Consider the following 27,400-nt stretch of genomic DNA (forward strand, 5'->3'; position numbering starts at 1 on the left):
AGTGCCTTAAGACTGCCAAAGATAAATGAATCACCTGTGTAAAATATTAATAAAATAAGTGTTACATTGTCCAACAAGTATAAAAAAGAATCACTGTTTTGTTCATATATATGTCTTCAGCTAATTTTATTTATGTTTATTTGTTAGAAATTATGCTAGAAACATGTTAGAAATTATGTTAGTAACAAAGGTGAATAAGATAAATGTGATTCCTCTCCTAATTGAGCTTACATTCTAGTGGAAGATATAGAAAGAAAATAAGTACAAATTTTACAATTTAAGGTACTGTAAAGTGCTATGAAGTAGGCAAAAAGAATTTAGGACAGCATTGGTTATTCAGATAGGATGTTTACAGGCTGATTTTTTGGACATGAGACCAGATGGCTATAGTATTAAAAGGATCATCGCTAATTATTGGCTACATTTAGATTCCTGGTATGAAAAGGTAACCCAACATCCTTATCTTCTTTTGAGAAAGTTCAACTTTTGTTCTTAGGATAACAGAAAGGATTTATTTTCTTAAGAGTCAGTTATTTTTAGTGCTAAAGAGTTCAAATGTAGTTCAAAATGCCAACCTGATACATTGACTGGGAAAATATGGCAAAGCATAATTTCTAAGAATTAATTATATCATCTGATACATGACAGCAGGTTTTGCTGGTCTAAGAATTGTATCTAAAAGAATATACACCACAAATATAAAACGAAAAGACCAGGTTATGTTTAATAAGTACACTTATAGCAAAGAGAAGGCAACTATAGTGAAATGGAGAAATTTGGAAATACCCCTAAAAATATAAGCAAATCAGCTTATCTCATTAAGTCTATTTTGTTCCTATCTGAAACAGAAATGTGGGTAATAAATTTGGGGAGGAAATGTTTCTTTTCTACTTCTGATGTTTCTTTCCAGGTGAAGGAAAAACAGTTTGGGTAACAATTCTGGCTTCTCTCTGCCCCTTTATTTGTTCTGCTCCAGAAAAGAAAAAAAAAAAAAAAAAACAAAACTAGATGACTTCCTTGAAATGGTAAATTTATGAATAACCTGGGCCAGTTAAACATCTCTCTCTCCTTTTTGGGAAGGAGCTATGAAAGAGGCAGGCTCACCCATAGGGAGGATGCAGTGGAGAGCCAACTGGCAGGTAGATAAATCAGTCAGTGTTAAGATACTTGATGATATTCTTCAAGGTCAAAAATCAAGATAATAAGGCAATAATGTGCAGATATCCTTAGGATTTTTATTTTTCAATATGTCATATTCTGGTGTGGAAGACAAATTCTATTCAAACTCTCAACAATAATAATTTGTGATTTACAATTCAGTTGTGGCATTAAAATATAATGACAAATCTGAAATTGTTGCAAAAAATTCAACTGCATAGAAACATGTACATTTTTTTATTCTAGCAGTATACTTCATAACTAAAGCTAAATCTTCAAAACTAGAAATAATAGTGAAAGCATAGGATTGAGGCCCAGAAATTTTTAAGCAACCAAGAGACACTTCCAGGATACCTCAGCTTTAGGTGAAGGATGCTGTGTTCTACTGATCAATAAAGGACTCATTCCTGTCTGCTAGGTAATGGTCTCTGTTATAAGTTGGATTGGGTCCCCACCCCAGAAAATCTCCATTGATGTATTAACTCTTGGTACCTGTGAATGTGATCTTTTTTTTGAAAATAGTCTTTGCATATGTAATCAAGTTATGATGAAGTCATACTGGAGTAGGGTGGGCCCTCAATCTAAAATGAGTGATGTCCTCATAAGAGAGGAGGAAAGACTCAGACACAGGTACACAGGGTAAGAAGACAGCCATGTGATGATGGAAGTAGAGATTAAAGTGATGCATCTATAAGGCAAGGAACACCAAGGATTGTTAGCAAATATCAGAAGTTAGAAAAAGCAAGGAGGGGTTCTCCCCAACAGAGATCAGAGTATGACCTTTTAAATACCTTAATTTCAGACTTGTAGTCTCCAGAATGGTGAGACAATAAATTACTATTGTTTTAAGCCACCTGGTTGTAGAATTTGGTTATGGAAACCCTAAGAAACTAATACAGTCCGCACACCTAGTTACAAGAAAACCCAGGCATCACTTCCTGCTCCACTGGAAAGATCATATATCATTATGTAAGACTTATGTTGTATAGCCTGGTCCTCCTCGAACTTGGAGAACACAACCAAAGCCATGCCCCAGTTGAGTGTGCTTTCTCAGACGCTGTTGAACTCAGTTCTACTTCCAAGAACTTGCCCAGACCAGTGTTGGTAAAGTAGTGTTGTGCCAAGGGGCTGTGTAAATGGAGAAGTCATGGAGGTTGAGAGGATGGCCAAGTGGACTAAGAGTGAGCTGACTCTCAAATTCAGGAGAGACTCAGAGTCTCCTACTAATACGGTAATCATCTGTGATTTACCAAAGTAACCCTGTGTATTTGAGTCTAGATTTAAGGGTCCGATACCTGAAAAATCACAGAATATAGTAGCTAAGGGATTTACCATCTCTCCCTATTGATCTGCTTCTAACCTTTCACCTTTGCTTCCAGGGTTTCATCATTCTAATACCTTGGACCCCATTCCTCTCAGCTACACATATTTGTTCCTTTTATTATGTTTAGTCTCTTGCCTCTAATATCCTGCATATTTTTGTCTCCATATTTATAGCTGATGATGTTTCTCCAATCTAAAGATTCTCCTTGTTCCTCTTTGTCCATCCAAATGCAACCTTTAAGGCTCAAGTTATATAATCTACTTTCTCTATGAAAACTCTGCCAGTCATTGTAATCACAATCAACTACCTTGTGTGATCTTATTATGCAGTTCTTGTTCCTAAGTTATTTTATAATCCTACTTGATGCTATTACATTTATGGTGTTTGGTGGGGGAGGTGGGGAGTGAAGACAAGGTGGTAGCCTTATCTTTCAAGAGGATGCTTGGCTCATTTAGGGTAGGTGTAAATTAAATCGGTTGTACAATTTTAATATTCTCTCTAGTACATAGCAAAGTGAGGACTATAGCAGGTGGTCAATAAAAATTGACTGGGTAATGAAGAAATCTAGTGCTATTATAAATGAGAAAAAATACAGCTAAAGTGTAAATGTAGAATCTGGGTCAATCATGAGATTCCATTATTCTAAAAACTATGCAAATCTTGATTGGTCCCCGATGAAAGTAGAAAATAAAGGAAAAAAAAAATTTATTGAACCGCTGTACTATGTCTCAGGTACTGCACCAAGCAACTTACATGTATAATCCTCCTAATCCTCTTTAAGATCATGATCATTATTCCCAATCTAAATATCAGAAAATTGAGAATCAAAGAGCTTCTTGAAGAACCAATATTGAGCAGAAGATCCTTGCATGATACTATGCTCCCCTTCTCTTTCAAAGTCATGTTTTAAAACATTTTGAGGAGCAGAGCAAAAGAATGCCTTTGGACTCTGTATGGGAATTCAAAGGGTCACATTAAAAATAAATTGATTGACAGCAACTACATGTGTATGACAGGGCAATCTTGGTTCTTGGTGACATATGGGGCATTGTCCTCCCAAGAGATAAATGTCAACCAGAGGTTTTCTTGATGGAAAACATTATAAAAGAACTTCTTTGAAGGAAAAAAATCTACTATTAAAGTCATTTCAGAGACATTGAAAATGTTCTTTATTCTCTTAGACTGTAGTGAAAAAAGCATTTAACCTATCAGCCTCCAAATTGACCTTGTGGTCTTAGAAAAGACAGGCTAATTATTTTAAAAGGTTACATTTCCTCCCACTTCCAGAAAAGAAGAATGAGGCTCAGCGATATGGAATGACTAGAAGAATTATGGATGTTCCTCTTCAAAGTTGATGATTCCCTAGGCTCAGTAACAGCTCCAGGCACGGACATAGTAGGTGGGTGACGGATTCAAAATAGGTTCTTTTTCAATGTAGTATAACATAGTGATTAGGAAGCATATCTAAAAATGTACAAAGAGATATGCAAATATCTCATTTTTAAGTTTAGCCAAGTATAGTGATTAAGAATAGAAATGCTAGAGTCAAGCCAATATTTTCAAATTTTGGCTCTACGTCTTAAAAGCTATGTAACTTAGGTCACGTTATTACACATTTCTGTTTCTTCATCTATATGAAGGTAATTATACTGCCTAATTTATAGAGCAGTTAGGATTAAATAAGCTCATATTTATAAAGTGCTTATAACAGTGGTAAAGAGTTATAACTATGTTTTTATGTAAAGTACTATTAATCCCTGACATTATTTGTAGAATCATAAAAATATATTTTCTTCAAAATCTTTGAATCTAAATGTACATTTTTTTTTTTTTTATTTGAAGAAAACTCTTGCCCAGGTTACACAGTGAAGTATGAGCAGAATGAAATCTTCCAACTCTTAGCGACTATTCCGGATCTTTCCCCAGTTCATGTGGCACTTTCAATATTGTCAGCCATGAAAAGATGCCATTAGCTCTTCTGTTTCCTTCCTCTTATGCTGGGAGCTTCCCAGTTCCAGAACCCAGTTTGGGAACCTACAAGCAGGCTCCTGGGGCTTCAAAGCCTTCCTACTCACAGAAATTGAGAACCAGGAGGACAGTATCCTCCAGAACTTGTGAGTTAGTAAATGATTTCCTGAAGGCTGTGATCAAAATGTAAACTATTCAATACACGGGGACACTAATGAATTTATCTGAAAGAAAAATGATTGATGGAGAATGGGACAAGGACAAGTAGATTGTTAGGAGATAATCAGTTTTTGGAAAATGTCATGGGTAGTAAATGACTTAGGAATTGGAGGTGGGGAATATGAGCAGGGTTCACAGAGAAAGAAAACACTAGAAGCCAGGCAACCCACACATTAAGAGAAAGAATTAGCAATGCACATGGTGTCTGCATATCATTTAAATGTAGCTTTTCCTTCTTCCAGAATTTAATTAATTGGACAGAGAAGAGTAGTGATAAAAGAACAAAAAGGACAAAGAAAAGATGGAAGGCAGGTCTGCTGCTACCGTGTGCAGATACTGTGTTGCATTTTCATCACAATAACCCTATGAGGTAGGTTGTTTGCAACCCCACCTTCCGATGAGGAAACTGTTTAAAATAGGTTTTAAAACTTGCTTATTCAGCTAATAACAGGCAGAACTGGAATTTAAAGATAAGGTCATTCTGTGGTGTCCAAATGCCTGGCTCCCTCTCTATTGTAAAAATCCCTTTTCTTTTCTCCCCCTTGCTGAACCCAATTGAATGGGTTCTCACTTTGAAGCACTTCTTTTCTTACCACTGTGCCTGCCAAAAACTCATCACCCTGTATTAGAAGGCACTTGACTGCACGTCAAAGAGAGAAGAGAAACTGCTCTTCTCTAGTTAACTATTTTTAGCACAAATGAACGACCCACTGGTTTATCTTAAACGATGCTGGCAGTATTCTCGGGGCCTGGGCTAAGGCTGAGAACACACTACTGATCGTGCTTACAGCTGCAACTTGCACCTCACTCTCATTGAAAGGCAGACTACAGGGCCTGGTTCCACGTAAATTTGCATGAACTGGATAATTGTCTTAACTTCTCAGCCTGATCATCATGCTCTTTGCTACATTTAACATTATTTACTTCCCTAAATAACTCAGTTGCTGAAAATTCATCACACGCCTGTTTATTGGAAACAGAGAAAGAGGTCACTAAGAACAATATTAGAATGGATTTTGGAGGCTCCCTCATACTGAAAAAAATCCTGTGGAAACCAGTTCAGAATTATATATATAAAAAAAACATGGCGAGTGAAAGGAAATATGATTCTTCTACTTCACACGCTCCACATGACCCAGGTAACTCCAAAGAGAACACAAACGATAAAGGTCAGTTTGTGGCTGAAGAGGAAGACATTCCCATTCATAGTGAAAATTTTTATGACCAAATGAACATCATCAATAGAGGTAGTTAGAACATGAATACCAGTGTTGGGTCATAGATTTTTAATACACAGAACCATGAAATTTTCCTCCAACCTTCCCTGGCTGCCAGATACTTTTCTGAATGATAGTGGTTAGGGATTCTTTAAAGTGCATGTCATGGCCTTGTAAATAATGTTCTGTTTTGCTTTTGCAGGTTTATGAATAATGTTGTATTTTGTTTTTGTGTAATTAAAAAAAACCTCTTCCTCTATTTTCTATAATTGCTGTCTCTTCTCTGAGGCACCAGAAGATGATATTTATTAATTGACGGTAATTAGTGCTGAATATGTACACAGTACGGTGAAAGCTACAAGAAAAAGAAACATAATGTAAGAAAGATTCAATGTTAGCTTGCACATCAGTTCTGGCTCTGTCACTTGTGGGTGAATGAATGACTTTCAGAGAGTAATCTATATCTATAAGCAGCAGCTTCCTTAACTAACTCATAAGAAGATAAATAAAAAAGAGGAAATCCATTGCATTCTTATGTGAAAGGAGATTTGGGAGGAGAAAATGACATAACGCTGGTAAGTTGTTCAACACAGTGCTAGCCACATAACAATGCTCCTGTGAGGGGAGCACCCTTACTTACTGTGAGGGGCACCCAGGTGACTCGGTTAAGCATCTGACTTCTGCTCAGGTAATGATCTTGTAGTTCTTGAGTTTGAGCCCCACATCTCCCTCTCTCTCTCTCTCCTCTCTCTCTCTCTCTCTTTCTCTGTTCCTCCCCTCTCACGCTCACACACACTCTCTCTCAAAAATAAACATTTAATAAAAGTACTTACTATGAGCAATAGTAAAATGGGTAATTTCTAATTTCATATCATCTTATTGTTTTCTGTAAAATAAGTGACTGGTTATATAAGTAAACATTTTCTTTCATTTAGAGTAGCTTTTGATAGATTGCTTTAATTTTTTGCTATATATTGTTTTGTTTATATACCTACACTTATTTTGTTTATTACATTTTGCTTCCTGCCTTTTGAATGTATTATTATGTCATAAACACATTTACATATTATTCTCTATTCTGTGGCTAGACTGTATCCCATGAAGTATAGATACTGTATCACGTTTTGGTCATAGATGAAGTCATGAAATTTAGAAATCTTAATGCTTCATTCATTCCTTGCCCAACACTCAGGTCTATCTTTTGAATCTGTCCACTTATCTATCCTTACTATTGTAGCCCTCATTTGGACCATTTCACCTCCTTTATATTTCACCTGAAGATTATAACAGCTGCTTTATTGAACTTCCTGTCTCAGATCTTGTCCCTTTTATTTCAATCATCCCTCACTCTGTAAACAAAATAGAATCTTTTAGTGTCAAATTTCTTCTGTTTCTCAGAGCCTTTTCATTTGGAGTCTCAATAAATGCATTTAAACTCATTGAACTCAACAACAACAAAAAATCCTAACTCCTTGAGGTTTTTACAAGGCCCTTTAAGATCTGACTGTCTTCTAAATGTATTGCTTCCAAATGTAGATAAATGCAATTTTGCACAGAATTTATTTTTTTAATAAATAGTTTAAAATAATTCAAATTTAACATGGAAAGGCAAACATCCTCAAATATCCATTTAAAAAATACTAAAACACCATTTTAAAAATACCGAAGAAAGATACGCATTTTTGATACTACATGAACTAGATTATGGTCTTAAAATTGTTTATTTTTTTAAATGTTTGTTTATGTTAGAGAGAGAGAGAGAGAGAGAGAGAGAGAGAGAGAGAGAATGTGAGTGGGGGAGGGGCAGAGTGAGAGAGAGAGACAGAATTCGAAGTAGGCTCCAGGCTCTGGGTTATCAGCACAGAGCCCAATGCAGGGCTCAAACCCACGAACTGTGAGATCGTGACCTGAGCCAAAGTTGGAGTCTTAACCGACTGAGCCACTGAGGAGACCCTATGATGGTCTTAAACGTAAAGACATTTTATATGGACTCAGAAGTAGCTTAAGATTATAGTGACAGAATCAGAATTAATAAATTGAATAAAGTAGATATGAAAATTTAATATGTAGCAAAAATGGCAGTTTAAATCACAGGAAGAGGAAGATTTATTTTAAAATTTTGTTAGAATAAAGGACCTCTCATTGGAAAGAAAATAAATCTAGATTTTTAATTCATATATATATATACATAATGTTAAATTATATATATATAAATTTATATATATATAATATATAATTATATATATTATATATATATTATATAAATTATATATATAAATAAATATATATATAAATATATATATTATATAAATTTATATATATAATTATATATATTATATATATATAAATTTAATTCATATATATATAATGTTAAAACCACATACATGGATCATTAGATATGAAAATAAATAATTAAAGTATTTCAAGAAAAAACGGAAGTTAATTTTTAGTTTATAGAAAATAGCTTCTCATAGAATACATGGGTGGGAGGCCTTTTTTGACTAAGACAGTAGCTCAGAATCCAGACGTATATAGATGTTTATAAATAGGTTGTTAGTGTGGAAAAGGCACCTTCTAAAAATTGTAAGAAAAATAATAGCATTGGATAATGTTTATGACAAAGTATGTGACAAAAAAGTTATTATGTTTACTATTTTAAAAACTTCCTCTAATGATTAAAACAAATCAGAAAACCTTATAATAAAGTTGTCACTGAATACAAACAGGCAACTCACAGAAGAGGAAATCAAAATGTCCAAAAAATGTGCAAAGGTGCTCAATCTAACCTGTGGTAAAGAAAATTTAAAAGAAAGCAACAATTAAATACATCTTCATCAGGCTGGCAACAATTATAAAGGGCAGTACCATCCACTACTGGTAGTGATGTGGATAAGTACCCAATATGTTCATGTTGGGAATGTGAATTGAAACGGTATTTTGTCAAAGCAGTCTGTTTATGGCTGGTCCGATTAATATTACAGATAACAAATAACAATCAAATTTGTGGAATGTTCTCCAATAGTACATGGGCAAAAGCAATGAGAAATTGTATATATAGTACATAATAAGCACATGTATATTATGTATTATATATGTACATAATCACATATATGTGCATATATTTACACACATGCTTATAGTTGAAAAAAGTAAAGACAATATGGATAATGTGAATGCATATTGTACATTTGTAGGAGAAAACAGTTGAATCAATAAGTATTCATTTTATGGATATATTAAGAAGCATAAACTAAGATTTTGGACAAGATAGCTAATTTAGAGTGTATGTTTTTTGCTCTTCTTGTCAAGGCTCAACTAAATAATAATAAAGAGATAACTACATAATAAAGGGATAAGACAGATATAAATAAAAACAGAGATAGGAGGGATCTTTAAAAATCTTAAGCAAATTTCCACAAGACAGAAAGCAGATGGAAGATAGGAATCTGGTAAAGGAGATCAGAGAAAGCTGTAGCATAAAATAGAGGTAAAAAGGGACTTTATAACCAAGGAGAAAAATAATTTGCCTCAAAAATGCTAGCAAAGTCCAGAATTTAGGAATCTCAGGTACAATGATGGGTAGGATTGATACTATAAATAATAGGTAGGTTACTTTAAAACCTATATAAAGAATAGACAATCATCCTGTCCCTGCATGAAAAATACACAGATGTTGAATGTCCTATTTTGAGGCATGAGAGAGAAAAAGCAAGAGATTGGGAGAAAAAAAATTCTTTTGATAAAGCTATTGAACAAATCAATGAAAAATATACATAAGTATCAGGGTACAATGAATTAGTTTGTCCATGCTTTATGTATTTTCTTGTGATTTTACTTTTTGCTCAATATTACAATTTAATATTATCTTGTTGCAGCTCTAAAAATATGAAGCATCAGTTGATATACATAAGATTCATTCTAGATGTTTAAGTCTAACATTCTTTCATTTATTATTCACCAAAAAAGTTATTGAGCATCCACTATCCTGTGCAGTGAAGAACTTGACACAACTAAAATTAAAAACTTAGAAATGGATAAATATCCAGAATAATCTTAATTACCAAAACTGAATCAAGGAAAAATGAGAGACCTGACTCATTTAATAAATATATTGGTAGTGAAAGGTCTTTCTCACAAACACAAAACCCACCATAAACAGATGGTTGCAGGTGAGTTCCCCAAATATTTGAAGAATGAACCCTTCCAATAAAGACTTCTAATAAATACTTCACAAAAAAGAAACATTTTCCAAATCATTTTATAAGTATTTATATAAGAGATACCAACTTTATACAAATATCTCATTTTCGAAATGAGGAATCTCAAGCCCAGAGAAAAGTCATACTATTTTCTAAATTTGTTCATAAATTTTTAATGTGACAAAACCACTATGTCATGTACTTCTTTCCCCATAAGGGATAAAACTTGTCATAAATAATATGTTTAACTTAAAGATATTTGAAAATCTGTCATCAATTATGCATGACGCTTTTTCTATCATTTAGTTGAGGTTTATCTAAGTCAACAGGCTTGGAAATTACCATAAATTGAATAGAAATTGTTTATATAATCAATCAACCAACAAAATATTTCAACTCTACGCAGGCCAAATCCAATATAATAGATGAATAAAAACAGGATTCTTGCTACTCTATTCCTCAAGAATTAAAAAAAATATATACGTAGACAAGTAAACTACTGAAAATATAGTAAACAATACCACACAATGATGATGCAAATAGGAACCAGGGTGAGGAAAAATTCCGGTGGGTTGACAGGGACAATTTGGTCTCCAAGGAAGAGGACACGGATTGTTAGGTAAACAAAGTCTACATACATAATGTGGAAAATGATTTAAAGGCCAACCTAGCACTCAAGTTGTCATTCATGGTATCCATTTCTTTTTCTTCCTTCTTTTTAATTATGATAAGAACACTTAACAGTAAGACTTATCCTCTTAACAAACACTGAAGTCCACAAAAGAGTATCATTACCTATAGGCATAATGTTATACATCAGATCTCTAGAAGTTATTCATCTTGCATAACTGAAACATAATACCCACTTCCCCCTCTTCTATCCCCTGGCAACCTCCATTCTGCTGTTTCTATGAGTTTGACTATTTTAGATGCATCACATAAGTGGAATCATGCAATATTTGTTCTTCTGTGACTGGTTATTTCATTGAACACAATGATATGAAGATTCATTTACATAAAGTGACAGGATTCCCTTCTTTATTAAGGCTGAATAATGTATTATTTGTATATGCCGCATTTTCTTTATTCATCTGCCAATGAATACTTAGGTTGTTTCCATGTCTTGGCTACTGTGAATAATTCTATAATTTATATGAGATTGCAAACATCCTCTCAAGATCCTGATTTCAATTATTTTGGAGAAGTACCCAGAAGCGAAATTCCTGGATCATATGGTAGTTCCATTTTTAACTTTTGAGGAATCTCCATACTAATTTCCATAATGGCTGTATCATTTTACGTTCCCACCAACAGTAGACAGTATAATTTCTCCACATCTTCTCCAACACTTATCTTTTGTTTTTATTTTTGATAACACCCCTCCTAATAGGTGTGGGGTGATATTGTGGTATTGACTTGCATTCCTTCAGTGATAAGTGATATTGAGCACCTTTTCATATATCGGCCATTTGTGTGTTTTCTTTAGGGAAAGGTCAATCTAAGTCTTTTTCCCATTTTTTAATATTGGTTTGTCTTTTTGCTGATAAATTATGGGAGTTCTTTATGTATTTTTGATATTAACCCATTAGATAAATAATTTGTCAGTATTTTCACCCACTCTATAGGTTGCCTTTTCATTTTATTGATTCCTTTGCTGTACAGAAGCTTTTTGTTCAAGGTAGTCCCACTTGTCTATTTTTGCTTTTGTTGCCTGAGCTTCTGATGTAGCATTCAAGAAATCATTGCAACAATGTCATGAAGATTGTCCTCTATGTTTATTTTTCAAGAATTTTACAGTTTCAGGTCATGGTATCCATGTCTAAATGAATATATTCACAAAGATTTTTGCATAGTAGGCACTGTGAACATGGTTACCCTTGATGATTTATTATCCAATTTTAAGAGCTCAGAAATTTTTAAGAAAGATGAGGATTTCAAAGTGCTTACAGAAACATTAATACAGAAATACAAGTAAGCACAACTGAGGGAGATTAAGTCTGAGATAAAATCCTAAGCTTAAAGAAAAGTCCCATTTTTTCCAAGGAACTGAGAGTGGAGAAATCAGCACCCTATAAAAAAGAAAATTACAACTACAAAATCCGCTTTGGGGAAAAATATAATTTGTCAGTACACATTCATAACCACTTATTTGATAATATATTTTCTTTTTCTCGTTTAGAATGAATGTGCACAAATATTTATGTTGCTTTATTTTTCCAAATCTATTTTCCCAAATATAGCTCTGTGTCCCTGTGTGCATCTATAGCAGTCATTCTTAGTGAACACTTCTCCCTTTCCAGGATTGTCCAAGCAATTGGCTTTACATTGTATTTGGGGGTAAACTCTGGTCTTCAGTCAGTCACACTCGCTGATAACAGGCCCAAGCTCACATAGACCATTCAAATACCTGATACCCACCTCTCTCCCTGGCAATCTTAGGAATCAAGAACTTTCATACTAAGCACCAGACTTCCTCCTTCACCTTTCTCTCCAATTGTACTGATTTTTTTTCTTTGAGACTGGAGCACAAAATATTTTGTTCCCCTCTCCTATATGCACACACACATGCTCGGACTTTAGAAATATACTACTGTCTTCCCTTTGCTATAATATAGGAGTTTAAAAATATGAGGTTTAAAATAAAGAAGTCTATTTTCTCCTGGTGACTTCACAGCATACGTTTGTGTGTACACAAAACACAGTGTATTTTATTTTCCTTGTAAGTTCAGCTTCTGGCATATTTTAACAATCTATGTTTCCAATGAATTATTTGAGCATCATCTTATAAAAATGGAAATTTAAGATGATTCAACATTTTAAAAATCTGAACTTTTTTAGTCCTGATCTTGTTTATTGGTTTGTTAAATTACAATTGTCAAAGAGTATCTGCATGGCTCTCCAGAAGGCTGGTTTCACTTTTTTCCAGGCAAACGTGGACATGGGTAGAAGGGACTCTGGATTTAGGCTGAGAGGGGAGAGGGGAAAACATTATCAAGTCAAATGGCAATATAATCAGTGTGTCTTTTTACTAAAACTACTTGGGAAAAGCACTCTAGGAAATCCTTGGCTCTTTGAGGATTTCATACTGGGCACCTTTTGTTTATAACTAAGGTGATAAAAGGATTTAAAAGGGGAAGGTCTTAGTTGTACTCCATCTACAGCTTTCAAGGAGAAAATGCCACTTTTATGTTGAATAAAATTTGCACCATAGCACCGATTTGTATATAAATTGATTATTCTCCTTATTCCACCTCAGAAAAGATGGTAGGAGAAGGGATAACCTGAAGGAAATCTCTGCTGTGGGGGGAAATGAGATGTAAAAAAGTGGTTACCTGGAACAATAAAGAGGCATCTCACAAGAAGGGTATAACTGGAATTGTTGCCATTTGCTCCCACTTTGGGCAAAGACAATTTCATCTAAGTCTAAACCAGAGCAACAACTGCCAATAAATGGTGTCAAACCCCAACTAAGACAAAGAATTTGAATGGTATAACTCAACCCCTAGTCCTACCATCCAGTTAGCTTGTCCAGTTTCCCTGTTCATTTCATTAACCTCATAGTAACTTAGAACCATATTTTACTTGCATGAATTGTTTGGATTGGAAACTGGTATGAATCTTAGTAGGCAAGACAACATAATTTCTATTTTAAACTCATATTTATCAGACCAGCAGAAAAGAGTATTGATCAAATTGGAACTTCTATTTTGTATTGGATTGTGTCTAAGAGGCTTATCCAGTTCTCAGGCAAGGTATATGGGTGAAAGGAAGGAAATAGGAGAAATAGCCCTTGATATGTCCATCAATCCAAATGATCATCAATCACTGATTTCAAGGTCACTTTTGTCTTTCTATTGGCCTGTGTGGGTCTGGAAGATCTTCTCTGCTATGTCCATAACACAGATGGTAGTCTATCTACAGACAGACCTATATAGATAGTCCTACAGATATATCCACAGCTTATCTAAGAATTCATCTGTTTGGCCCCCAATGGGCCTCACAGCTATGTACTGTGTGAGGGCATATCACCTCTCTGGACTCTGCTTGGGGAAAGGCACAAAACCTTACTCTCTGGATCAAGCCTCCTTCCATCTTTCTTACTCCAATCTGGGAAAGTCTTTTTTTTTTTTTTTTTTTTTTCCTAGTTGCCACAGGGATCCCACTTTCTTTCATAAATAAAACTTGGTTCCCATGGAACTTTATTCTGGTACCATTTTTTTTTTAATGGTTCAAGGTTCTAGGTCTCTTCTGACTGTGAACTCATCTCAAAATCAGTCACTAAATGTAGAATGGCTTAATTTTAGATCCTATTGGTAAGGTTTGTCTGTATGCTTCAACATTGCAGGTATGCATGTTTATATAAACTATAGTCTCAGGCAGAAGCCATAACTTTCTTTTGATCACATTTCATAGGCTAGTGAGCTCTGCACCTGCCCCAGGTTTCATGCAATTAAGTTGACTCTGATCTCTTGCCATTCACATTGAGCTTTGAATCCCATTACTCTGCAGGAGGCAAATCCTAGCTGCATCCAGACCCAGAGCCCAGTAGGCCCTGGCTCTAGTCCTTGATTACTAACTTACCATTTTTCTATTTCCTTTCTAGTCCATGGAGATATTTTGCTTATTTTGAGTTTACCATACCTTAATTATTTTCTTGTTCTTTAAAAATTTTATATCCTTGCCATGTTTAGAGTTGATTGAAAAGTTGAAGACTAAACTCCTAATATTATCCTGATCGTTGGTCCCAACTTTTAAGTTTCAGCTTATCCAGCTATAAGAGTGTCATTGTGCACATTAAAACCCAAGCAGATAGGCAAGTCAGCAATCCATCCTGTCCACAGTCCACCTGATGAGTGAGACTGGGTCCATTATCTTGCATGAAAAAGAAGCCTCTACCTACCTGATGGCTATTTCTGCATCACTTATTGTAAATAGATCATTTTCAAAGTAGTGGCTGTTGCATGTTTTCACTATCTTTACCATTATATAAAGAATTATGCATACAATAATATTGAAAAATTGTTTCTTGCAATGGGTTGAATTTACCATTTTATCTCAGATAAAACCTAATTTTAATCTTTGGTCTCAACGCTGGCATTATGCATAGCAAGACAGCAAGACCAAGAAACTCAGAAACCTAAATACCAGCAGTATTCTTTCTGAAATTCTGTTGAGTGCAATGCAAAGCTAATCTTGAACTTTGTGACTATTGTTACCAATTTGTTAAACGTTTTAATGAAAATTTTAAGACAGCAAAATTTCATCATTTTCTCCTGTGTTTTAATCAATGACATTTGATATGCAGGCTACTGCCTTGTGGACAATATTGCATTCTATAGCACACCATTTTTTACATTGTGAAGAACTTTTGTCTCCACTGTGGAATATCTAAATAGTTTCTAAATAAAGGAAAGTATCTGTTTGAGTAAAGTGTCTTTATGTTACAGTTGAAGGACCCAACCCATAGAGTGTCTTTTAATTAGCATTCAGCTAAAAATTTATAGAACAGCACTTGAACCCCGAAGTTCTGACTCCAAGTTGAATGCTTTTTATCCTATACTATGCTTCCATTTATTATAGTAGTTCATCAGCCAAAAAGGAAGTTTCCTGCCTGCCACTGAGCTGACAAATTTAATTAATTATTTGCATGTTCATTAAAAAAATATATTTGTTGAGTTTCTCTTGTAGTTTAATGTTAAATAAAACCACGCAGGGGCAAAATACCTGAAATCTGAAATTATATGAAGAATTACTTAGTTAAAATTTTAATAAATTATTTAAACAAAGATATAGGTGGCATGAGTATATGGAAAGAGGAGGTTAAGTTGGTTTAGGAAAATAAGACTCCTCAACGAACATTTAAGTTAAGACCTTAATGACAAGTAGGTGCCTTGAGGAAATTGAGATTGCTTTGGACATAACATTTGAGTCCAGAATTCATATGTTGAAATCCTAACTCCCAATGTAATGGTATTAGGAAGTGTTGCCTCTGGGAGGGGATTATGTCATAGGAGTGGAGCCTTCATGAAGGGAATGGTGCCCTTAGAAAAGAACCCCCAGAGAACTATCTCATCCTTTCTGCCACGTGAGGATACAGCAAAAACATGGCTGTTTAGAACCAGGAAGCTCGCCTTCATCAGATGCCAAATCTGCCAGCACCTTGATTTTGGATTTCCTAGCCTCCAGAACTATGTGAAATAAACTTTTGTTGTTTATAAGCAAACCAGTCTATGGTATTTTGTTATTCAGCCCATAATGATTAAGACACAGATGGACAGAATCTTTTCAGCAAGAAAAATAAGTTCATATAAGATCCTCATACATGAGGAAATCTTTGTACATTAGAAAAGAAAATGAAGTCCAATGCTAGTGAAATATAATGAGTGATGGGGCAGGACATGCTCATAGATAAAGAAAAGTTTGTCCCACATGCAACTTCCAAAAAGCACTCTCTTTATTGCTGCATGATGTAAATCTGCTCCCAAGTACCCAGGAGCAGTGATTACCTAGGATAGCTATTTCCCCTCGGTGCAGAGGCATTTTAAATTTCAATATATGATTCACAACTTGCCATTGCAAATGTTCCTGTATGGATGCCTATTGTGGTACCTAGAGATGGAGAAATGGGAACAGATAAATAACCTAGCTGTAGAGTTTTGGAACATGGTGTAAGACTTAATTTCCTCTGGATTTCCATAGAGAGAAAATTCAAAAAAGGAATAAACATGCAGCTACAGTCCAAAAGAAGAAAAAAAAAAAGAGATACACACTTTAAATTAGAATGTTTTTAAACTATTCACTTTATAACCTGGCCATGCACTAAAGTCCCAGCAATTTTCATTATCAGAGAATTGAAAAGGTTCCAGCTGCTGAAGGGAATTTTTTTTCTCTTATTTTCTCTTACAGTGAAACTATGGGCCTTAGTTTTAATGCCTCATTCTCCCTGTTAGTTTCCTCTGTATTTAGGGACCAGAAATTTTTTATCCTAATTAATTGATTTTTTATTGATACTACCTGTTCTCTGAACTCTAAAGTTTATGAATTTTGTAAGTGTTGCATTCATTCTTTTCAATATTAGGAATACTAGAAAGACTATTTTTGCCCAAGGGTAACATTTCTTAGATATTTCTTACCAGTTATCTTCCTTTTATTTTGTTTAGGACTACTTTCTATGAAAGAATTATATGTATATATTCGTATACCTTTAAACTTTAATCATCATCCTAATTTCACAAAAGAACTATTTATAACCTAATTATGCAAAATTATTGGAAATGCAAATGTCAGCTCAGCAAAAGATAGTATTTGACAAATGATTACATAGTCACTTAGTAATTGGATGAGAAAGTGGCGAATGCTACCACCTATTAACAGTACATCCTAATCCCTATCAGTACCATACATATTAAGGACTTATCCTGAAATAGAAAAACACTCTGAAATAACTTATGAGTGCTGCATATCATATAGCTATCTGGCACATTGGAAAGCAACACAAAGCTAGAGAGAGCTGATAATGTCATTTCAGCATACGGCATCCATGTTCCCTAAACAATATCAAAGTCCAAGCTAAAGGATAAGAGATTAGTTCCCACAGAATGCAAGAAAACGCAATCATGCCCACAAAACCCATGTGCATAGACTGATCCTTCCATTGTCATGCTAGCTTTTGTAATTTATGAATGTCTTGGCTGACTCACTATATTGACATTAATCCTGACCTAGATTTTCCAATGTCAGGGGTAGTTCTGAACATACCTATGTACAACCACTTCCTACTATCTGTCAAAATAACCTATCATTTATTGAACACTAACTATGTGCTAGATACTTCATTCCCAATGTGGTACTCTTACCTCATATATTATACTATTTGATTTTAGTTTCACATATCTATAACTTAAAAATAAATGTATAAATGACTTACCTTAATGTATATAGAAAATATAGCTGGCCTTCTAAATTCAGGATATAATGCTATGATAACTAAAATCTCAGAACATAAGTTAAATAAAAACACTAAATAAGAGTGTAAGTGATAGGTATTCAGCAATGATTGTGGTGGTGTGTTTTTTCATTGGGAGGGATAGAATGAATGTTTGGATCACTTTTAGTTAGGTTAGAAGCTATGTATCTTCAATGCCTATATTTGTTAATTCAAAAAAGCTTTCTTATAGTTTTTCATACTTGCTGTGATCCCTTTCTTTGATTTGCTTCTTCATGGAGTCCCATTAGCCATACATAAAATCTTCATTGCCTATCTTTAATACTTGTCATTTTCATTTCTTTTTTAATTTCTTTTTTAATGTTTCACCTCTTATAACAGGTAGCTCTCAATGATTCCCACCTCTGGATATTCTCGTGTATCCCTGAAATGTAGGCTGGATATAGGGACTTCTAATAAATGGAATACAACAATAACAATTAGATGCCACTTCTGGGATTAGGTTATAAAAGACTATCGTTTCCACCTTCTTTGCCCTTCCTTCACTCTCTCATTTGTTCAGTTGGAGAGGCATACCTAGCAAGGAATTAATGTCTAGCCAATGACCAGAAAGGACGTGAGGCCTGCAAGAGATACAGGAATAAGCCTGAAAACTGACTTTCTCCTATTAAACCTTGAGATGACTACTCAGGATGATGTCTTGATTTCAGCCTTGTGAGAGACCCTGAGCTAGAAACAGCCAGTAAACTGTACACAATTTCTGTCTTGCACATACTGTGAAATAAATGTGGGGGTTTTTTTTGTTTCATTTTGGGGTGATCTACTAAGCATCAATAAATAATAGGCATTATTTTTGTCTTATGTGTCTTTACATTTCACTTCTAAAATTATTTTTTCTTTTATTTCTAGTTCTTTTTCCATGTTCAACTATCTCATACCAGAGTTTTTGAAACAATTTATATTGTTCTTTCATGTATTCATCATTTTCTTAATGTCTTTTAGTAACTTTGGAGGTTACAGTTTTAATGTTTTTTAGTCATGACTGTATTTAGTGCTACCTGTAAAAACATTTTGCTCCTCATTCTCTCTCTTTTTTTTTCAATGTTCATATTTGAGAGAGAGAGAGAGAGAGCACACAAGTAGGGGAGGGGCAGAGACAGATGGAGACAGACTCTGAAGCAGGCTCCAGTCTCTGAGCTGTCAGCACAGAGCTCAGTGAGGGGCCTGAAACCATGAACTGTGAGATCATAACCTGAGCTGAAGCTGGACCCTTAACCAACTGAGCAACCCAGGCGCCCCTCTCTTTTTATAATAAACTTACATAGAATTTGACCTTGATATTCACTGAGTGCTCATTTTTATATAAAGTTAGTTTTCATGAACTTTCTGAAAGCATATTCAAGGTAGCTTTCTTAGCACTTGCTGAGGGTCCTATGTACCCACTCACTCTCAGTGTGGGGATAAAAACTTTATTTTCAGTGACAATTCTCAAATTAGCCTACCAACCTTCCCAGTAAACTCCTTCTGGCTATTTTCAGGCTTGTCTTGTTTCCAGGTCTATAATATTCCATATTGCATTCCTCTACTTTCATACCAAATAAACCACATAACTTTGGTGGTTTTCCCTTACCACTTGTATATTGAGGCTTATGGGGATAACTTGTACTGAAATTCGTTGTAAGTATCCATGGCTTTTTTATTTCTGCTATGTACCTTCTTTTATGTTTTTGTGTGGGATTCTCAGAAATTTTAAAACTCTGTCCTGCCACTACACTCATTGTTCCAAAGTCTGTACAGATTGTTCATGCAAATCCCATCTGCTACCTCTCTTTGTGACCAAGAGTATACACTGCAAGAGGATAGGTGAGGTATAAGGTGGAAGGAAGAGAAGTTTGTTACAGCTTAAATTTCTATAAAATATAACATCTAACAATTAATAACAATTAGCTGTAAAATGCCTCTTTTCCCAGCCCCTCTGATTAAATTCCCCGTGGCCTACTTATTGCTCAGTGAACATGCTCTATCTTCCAAATGAGTCTGTTGAGAATAGAGTGCTAATTTGTTTAGGCACACAGATTTTAAGAATGTCATGGAAAGGGAAAAAGGGTATATTAACATTTGGTTTAACTGAAGAGAATGGACTATTTAAGTCCCTTACAGAAAAATCCAGGTTCCCACATACTTTCACTATAATAGATGGAATAGCACTAAAAAGCATAATTACCATTTCAGACATAAAAATATAATAAAAAGCAACACTGGAATCCTAGTTTCTCCCCCCTCAATCCCTTTATTCCTTGCCATGAGATCATTTAAAAGAGTTAGCAATGTTATCCAACAAATATTTAGCTGTAATACTGCATTTCCTTAGATATTCTTTTTTTTTATGATAATGTGGCAGAGAAATGGATACAGCATTCAATTACCAAAGTCAAAATGCATGATTGAGTGCCCTTCTAGGCAGTTGTCCATGCTCCTGGAAGAGACCTGCTTTCCAACGACTTCCTTCTCTCTCTGTATTTATGAGCCACTGCTCAGAATAGGAAATATATTTGTGCATCCCGTAAGAGCTGGAGGCAATGAGAAGGGGAGAATTTATGGCAATAAAAATGGAATGAACTTGTTTTAAAGCCAGGTCTTCTCTTTTAATTGTACATAAAAAATAAGAGTATGAGCAACACAGTGCTCAGAGTTCACACTATGATCTAGGCTGACTGCATTTTCATCTAAAATGCTCCTAGACAATCACATCTACACTACAAACAACTTTTATTTCCAAAATCAATGGGCTTGAGAGCAATTTTGGCATATTTTAAATGCATGTCTGTTGTGTGTGTGTTATATGAGTGTGTTTATGTTTGTGCTCACACATACTCAAGCATATAAATCTCTATACTTAAAAAAGGCCAAAGAGAAGAAATAAAAGAGTGAACTCATTTAGAACATATTTGGCATTCAGCTGCTGAGGAATTTTCATTGATATCTTTAAAGGAAATAAAAAATATTAAACCTACTTTCCATTTGAGAAAGTATCATTCCACAAATCTTGAGGAAAACTGATGCCCATAAGGATATGGAAGGGCTTTATTTTTATTTTTATTTTTCAGTGAACTCAGGAAGAGGACAAGACAACCATAATACTATGTAATTGAACAACATCTGCTAGAAACAACATATTTAAATCTCTTATTTTTTCTTATGAAATTAAGCAAAAAAAAAAAATAATACTAAGTATTATCTAGTGTCAGCATTAATGATCTTGTCTTCAAGTTACAATCACTGTACATCAAAATTAATAGCAAAAGATTTAAAAACTGGAGGGTTTGCTCATTAACTAAACTGAAGAATAGAAATCCAAAGATAAAATGCAAATAGACATTGCTATATATTGACAACAATTTGAAAATTTGTATTTGGTCTTCAGATAGATAGCATGACTAAAATTTATATTTTTAACACATATTTTGGTTTATAAAGACTTCCATGTCAAACATATACATACACATAAATGCTGCGGTATAATGGTAAGTGTGCAATAAACATTTGTGAAATTATTTAATTTTAGCACATACACTCTTAAAGGGATACTTATTATCTAATCAAATATGTTCTATTCCTTGCAGTGACAAAGTTGTGTGGGGAAACAAATGTCATACATGTTATCCACAATAGCCAAAACACAGAAGCAACCTAAATTTCCATCAATGGATAAATGGATAAGGAAAATATGATATATACACACAACTGACCATTATTCAGCCTTAAAAAAGAAGGAAATCCTGTCATTCGTGACAACATGGATAAACCTAGCAATATTATCTAACAAATCTTTAGCTGTTACACTGCATTTCCTTTTACATCATGTTGAGTGAAAGAAGTCAGACACAGAAAGACAAATGCTACATGATACCACTTACATGAGGAATCTAAAATTGTCAAACTCACGGGAACAGAGAGTAAAATGGTGGTTGTTCAGGATAGGATTAGGGGAAAATGAAATATTAATCAAAGAATACAGAGTTAGAGCTACACAAAATAAATAAGTCCTAGAGATCTACTGTACAGCATAAAGCCTATAGTTAATAACATTGTTAAACTACAATAAATACAATATTGTACTGTATACTTACAAATACTTAAAATTTACCAAGAGGGCAGATCTTATGTTAGTTTTTCTTATCACAAAAAATTATAATAAGTTGAAGAGGGTGGAAGGAAACTTTTGGAAGTGATAGATATGCTTATGGCATAGGCTGTAATCGTGGTTTTAGAGGTACATACTTATCTCCTAACTTTAACTTGGATTCATTACACGTGTACAGTTTTTGAATGTCAACCATACTCAGTAAAGTGGTGGAAAATATTTACCCATGACTAACCAGTTATAAAATACTTGCTATTTACACATGTAACAATAAATTCTATTTCCCATGTTATGTCACGATCTCTGTTGGTAGATCTTTCCTATATTTAACAATACAGTAAAAAAGTAATTCAAATTAATTTCAAAGAAAAATATCAAATATACAAAGATGTAGCATTTTATAAAGTCTCTAAGTGGGATATTGGATGTGATTGTTGACTGTCTTGAATTACTGATTTCATGAAAAATTCAGATCAGGTAAAACACTATCATTTAACAACTGAAGAATGAGAAGCCACGTGGATGATGACACAGCAGGTGATTAAATAGCATAAGGATTTTTATATCAAAAAAGAAAATCCTTGTATATTTTTAATAAATTTTTATAACCATGCTATGACAGTTTAAAAAAGGAACATTTATATTTTCTTATTTGTATCTCCTTATTTTTCTTTTCCTAAAAACAGCTCACAGCTTCATTTGGAATCTAAATTTTATTAAGTAAAAAATGAGACAGGGTGCTCACCATTCCTATTGAATACAGTACTGGATATCCTAGACAGAGCAATCACAAAAATATAGATAGAAAGATAGATAGGTAAACAGATAGATGGCATAAGAATTAGAAAGAATTAGAAAGATTAGAAAATCATGTGCAGATGGCATGATTTTATATATAGAAAATCCTAAAGACCACCAAAAAATGGTTAGATCCAATAAATCAGTGAATTTGTAGGATACAAAATTAACAAACAAAAATAGTAGTGTTTTTATGCACTAACAATGAATTATCTGAAAAAAAATTAAAATTGTCCCCTTTACAAGAGCAACAAATTGTAATTTAACCAGGGAGGAATAAATTTGTCCAAGGAGGTTAAAGACCTCTAAATTTAAAAGTGCAAACCACTGATGAAAGAAATTGAAGAATACACAAATAAATGTAAATATATCACCTGTATATAGATTGGAAGAATTAATTTGTTAAAATGTCCATACTAACCAATGTTATCTATAAATTCAATGCAATTCCCATCAAAATTCCAATGGTGTTTTTTACAGAAGTCGAAGAAACAATTCTACAACTCATATGGAACCACAAAAGAACTTAAGCAACCAAGGCAATACTGAGAAAGAAAAACAAAGCAGGAGGCATCATATTTCCTGATTTCAAGCTACATTATAAAGCTATAGTAATTAAAATAGTATGATACTGTCATAAAAACAAATTGATAGATAAGAATCAAGAGCCCAGAAATAAACCTAAATATAGATGTTCAACTAATATGTTCTTTAGTAATATTTACTCATTTGTTAAAGATAATGTCTCATTTTTTTCAAATTTATTAAAATATGTTGATGTCTGTTTTAGTGGAAACATCAAAGGAAGTGTTTTCTTACCAACTGTCCTCAGATATTTCCACAGTGCCCATTGGGAGGCCATTTTATCTATTAGGCTTCCATTTCATTAGTGTATAAAAGAAAGGATAATAAATAATATCTAATATCCCTTTTAAGTCTAGATTTTAATTAAATAATCCTGTCAATTATTTCATTATGACCTCCTCCACATGTGTTCTTTCTTAACATTCCCACAGCTGCCCCTTTAATTCATGCTTAGACTACACTACTTCATACCTTATATTTTTCCTGCCTTATTTTAACAGTCATTACAGAAAGATGTTACTGAGCCAATTTAGATGACAATGTCAAGAAATAAGCACACACTAATACAGTTACAAGTAATGCTTCCTACTTTAATTAATGATCATAAAAAAATTTTTGATTGCTGTTGGACAAAGACGTAAGAATTGCTTTAAGCTATAAAAACGCTCAAGCAAGCAATTTATCATAATGGTTGACAACATGAGTTTTGGAGTTAGTCTTCAGATCAAACTCCAATTAAGTGTTAATTAAATGCATATCTTGGGGCAAGTTAAACCTCTCTAAGTCCTATTTCCGTTAACTGAAATAGTACTAATTAATATTACTTGGCTGATGGATTAAATAAGATACTACTTATGAGGTAAACACAGTGACTGCCCATAGCATAGAAATCATTCCATAACTAATGTGAGTTTCATGATAAAGCTAAGATTATGGTGTACTTTTCTTCTTTTTTAGTTCACATATAGTATATTTGCAAATGGATTGTTTCTTGCAGATGGGTGCTGAACCAAATTGAGTCCCACTGATTTGAACATTAAAAGACTTCTAAGTTAAAAAAAAAAAAAAGCCTTCTAAGTTAATCTGAAATACATTATTTGAAAAAATAAAACACTACATACACACACACACACACACACACACATGAATTAAGTGAAAGCCATTGTATTACAATTTCAGTAATATAAATCAATAATTTATAACCACTTCCCCCAAAATATGTTTTTAAAACATTTTATATGAGTTTAAAATTAACTGTTTTCTAATTCCCTGAAAATGTCTTAAAGTTCTCTGATAGTTTTCTAAGGCTTGAATGAAGGTTTTATCTGACAATTTTCAGGTGGAAAGAAGTTTATCAAGCAATTTATCCACATGAATAGTATGTATCAGTGTAATCAGGATGTATATTCAAAATACGTGTCAATACAGATTCCTGGCAGCCAGTCATTAGCAACAATATGGCTGTTATTAATGCAAACCAACTGAATATCCTTAAATATTACAGATAGATACTTTTTCATCTCTCATTATCATTCATCACTCATATTACTCATCATTTGTATCACAATTCAGCTTTTTTTTTTTTTAAGGTTGAAAGTTGTATGTAGCTAACAGCCTCCCTTACATCATACTCTACTTAGAGATAAGACAAACAGATATCCCATTCACTCAAACCTGTAGCATGTTAACACTAGTAAATCATGCAGGGTCCCTTCAGGAAATACCACAGTCACATTTATAAGAAAATTACGAGGGATAGTACAGAGCCATGAAACCAGTAATTGTAAACCTGCTACAACGTCTAAGCCTGGAGAAACGGGACAAGAGATCCTCAGCATCTAGATGGAAAGTCCTATATGGAGGGTCATCTTTAGTGGAGCAGCGACATTTCATGGAAAAAAAAAAATACAGCTAGCCTGGAGCAACCTCCCAAGAAGGGATCCAGGGGACACAAAATCCTACCTTTCTCCTCTCTTCCTCTGATGCCATATGACTTCTTATTGACCGAACACTGTATGCAGTCAGAAATCAAGGGAGCTCAGTCTCCTCCACTGTGTCCATGAAGTTCAGATCCTTAAAGCAAAATACATAATTGAGATCACTAAAGAATAGATTTGGAGGGACAGAAAACAGGTACCCGATACAACAAGCTTGTCTTTTCCTATCTCATTTTCCTATCAAATATTTAACTCTGAGACCAAACAAAATTAAAGACGGTTTTAACCTAGGTTTTACTCTGATTTAAACCTTAACAAAAGGACAAATCTCTAAGAATAGAATAAATATGATACCATCTGTCATCTGAATTTTTCCCTTAGAAAGGTTAAATTTCTACTGTTCTTAATATTTAAACATTTACATTATAGGTTAATCCAGCCTTCAGACTGACATAGGAAGAGTGAAAAACTTAGATTCTCCAACCTACTACAGAGATGTGTTTTCCTTAAATCAAAAAGAGTTACTGCACGCTTTGAGTTGGGAAGGCATATTCAGTGCTCACATGAGTAATTGGTTCTGATGCTACCAGTTGAGTGCTCTTATGAATTTTAATAAAATATTATTAATTCCAAATGAGAGTAATCACTTTGCTGACATTTATTATTTAATGTCAGTCACTGACTCCATGCTTTGCCCTGTGGGGAAACAGCTATAAACTGCAGAAATAGTCCACTAGAAAATAAAGTTCCAAGATACAAATAGGGGAGTTAATGGAGCAGTAGAATTTTCTAATAGTCTGTGAACACAGTAACCATCTCCCAAGAACAGTGGTAGCTAAATGTTTTCTAGGAGACCAGGCACAGCTGGGTTCAGACAAAGTTGTTTATCAGGGAGGGAGATGAAAGAAATATACCTGGAATCTCCCAAACAAAAGAATCCAGTCCCTGTGAGGTCCATGGAGTTCAGGAGTGATGTTATTAAGGCATTGTAAGAATGAATTAAAAAAATCTAGAAATTAGTAAAGGCAATGGGGTGTTATAGGACAATTCTGCTTGTGGTGAACAAAAGTGTATTTTATAATGACAACCAGATAATTCTCCACACAATCTAAAAATCTCACAGTAAAATCAAATGAGAAAAGCATCTCTGGATCTCATGACTACCCTTAAATAATTGGTGTAAGGAAGGCCAGGTGATCAAGTTAAAACATCAAAGAACCAGTATTGATGATCTGCTGTCAGAAAGATCATTCTGCACCTGCTACCCCAATAAGCCAATACTATAGTCTTCTTTAGAGCGGTATGCATTTATTTCCTTATTGAATAAACTGTCTAGTTCTAGAAAATCCAAGCCAGGAAGTTTGGGAATCAAGACATGTTGGGGCGCCTGGGTGGCTCAGTCAGTTGAGCACCCAACTTCGGCTCAGGTCATGATCTCACAGTTTGTGAGTTCTAGGCCCACATCCGGCTCGCTGATGCCAGCACAAGTGCCCACTTCAAATCCTCTGTCCTCCTCTCTCTGCCACTCCCCTGCTTGTGCTCTCCCTCCATCTCTTTCCCTCTCTCTCAAAAATAAACAATTTTTTTTAAAAAACTTAAAAAAAAAGACATGGAGTACATGTCAAATAGTGTATATTTGATTGAATTTCCACTCTCAGAATGAAATGCATTGTATTACCTGTTATGCATCAAACTCTGAACCCTTCTTAGACAGCCTTAGAGATTCATCATTGACCCAGTGACATCACTCTGGATTAGAATTCTTCCAGAAGGGATAGCTTCATTGAAAACCCTCTTGGGCCACGGGTGATCAAATATTCAAGAATTACCCAGGAAAGCCAAAATCCCCCTTGGGCCTTTCCAAGGGCTCAAAGCCTTCATTTTTCTCATGTCTATTCAACTTTGA

At 34.2% G+C, this 27,400-nt stretch overlaps 1 long non-coding RNA gene across 1 annotated transcript in view; it reads right to left on the reverse strand.

Annotated features, from left to right (window-relative positions):
* Nucleotides 1-27,400, reverse strand: part of LOC122199961 — a 234,388-nt gene that overhangs the window by 155,711 nt on the left and 51,277 nt on the right. Inside the window, exon 2 of the long non-coding RNA XR_006193673.1 lies at nt 25,520-25,630. This is a non-coding gene — a long non-coding RNA (uncharacterized LOC122199961). The remainder of the gene's footprint in view (nt 1-25,519; nt 25,631-27,400) is intronic.

Source organism: Panthera leo, chromosome D1 (genome assembly GCF_018350215.1).
Source record: "Panthera leo isolate Ple1 chromosome D1, P.leo_Ple1_pat1.1, whole genome shotgun sequence".
In the NCBI taxonomy this organism is placed as follows: domain Eukaryota; kingdom Metazoa; phylum Chordata; class Mammalia; order Carnivora; family Felidae; genus Panthera; species Panthera leo.